A 1,373-nucleotide genomic window follows, 5' to 3' on the forward strand; every position below is an offset into this window, starting at 1 on the left:
AGACTTTATATCAGTAGTATTGATACTTTGGTGATTGATCTGGCCACCCATTGAGATTACTATAATATCTGAAGGTATTATATAAAAAGCTTTAAAGCACCGACTGATACAGACTGATGGATTATTAATACTTTCAGTCAGTGTAAAATGTGTGTGTGTGTTATTATTACTGTTGTTGGTGAAAGCTCACAAATGTGGAAATGAGCTGTTTTTCCTTTGAATGAACTGTGAAAGTGTTACTGTGAACTTCAGGATCTTTACAAAGCAATTAATGAATAGATAAGTTACTTTTACTTCAGTGAGAGTATAAATACTTGTAATGGAGTACTTTTACAGTGTGGTATCTGAGTACTTCCTCCACCGCTGATATTACTAAATAATAACTGTTAACATCCGGGTCATAGGAAACCAACATGTCGGAACCTCCCAAAGAAGATAATATCAATTAATGGACATTTTTGATTTTCCAGTAGTGTATGTCAGCATAATCTTACAAATATTACATTTACTTGCATAGTGTCTTAAAAACATTTCATCTTAAGGGCTTATAGTATTGACTGTATGTAATTCATGTTGCGATATTGAATTATAAAGTTTTTTTTATAGCATTATAAAAATAATAGACTAAGATTTTCCTCTTTGAAACATTTATATGCATTTATAAAAAAATTTTCCTTGATGAATTGGCATTGTGGTTTTTGTGGTCTTTAAGTATAACATAAAACATTTGCATGAACATGGTACTTATTTTATCATACTATACATTATACTAGTTTTAACAAAAGGCTAATTAATTGATAAAATGGTGACTTGATCAAAGCATGTTTATAAAGAGATGCAGCATTTTAATTTTGTGTATAAAAAATTCCTGATAATAGTGATTGATATACATGGATAATCATATTTCAGCATAAATTAAAAGAAAATGTTTGTAAACTTAAAGCAGAACTTCTTACTTTGGTTCAGTATTCATAATAGAGGCAGGTTGGTTCATTAACTGATCAAAGCAGCAAGAACAGAATACAATTGTTCAGAATCAGAATCAGGTTTATTATCATAGGAGGAATTTGCCTTGGTGTGCATAAGAATCACAAAAAATCAAATACTAAAAATATAAATAAATGCAATGTTTAAACTCAACACCTCCTTTATCTGATATTAAAATCTCTCTGTGGACAGAATTCACGTATATGTTAAATTATATTAAAATAAAGACAAACTCAATGTACGTGTTCCTATCGAACTGAAGCAGAGCAGATCAATAAACTGATCACTGGTTTCTTTTCATGGTTAGAAATGTTTTTGTAATTGTCCTGAAACGACAGTCGGCTGTTTCTCCTGCTGATTCAGTGATATATTATATATAGTCCTCT

The 1,373-nt window shown here is 30.1% G+C and overlaps 1 protein-coding gene across 1 annotated transcript in view; it reads right to left on the bottom strand.

The window, feature by feature from the left end:
- Positions 1-1,373, bottom strand: part of LOC118337673 (CD209 antigen-like) — a 5,888-nt gene that overhangs the window by 3,160 nt on the left and 1,355 nt on the right. The gene's annotated exons all lie outside the window — the stretch shown is intronic.

The sequence above is a fragment of the Morone saxatilis genome, unplaced genomic scaffold (genome assembly GCF_004916995.1).
Source record: "Morone saxatilis isolate NCDOM2014 unplaced genomic scaffold, NCSU_SB_2.0 Contig3, whole genome shotgun sequence".
NCBI classification, from domain to species: domain Eukaryota; kingdom Metazoa; phylum Chordata; class Actinopteri; family Moronidae; genus Morone; species Morone saxatilis.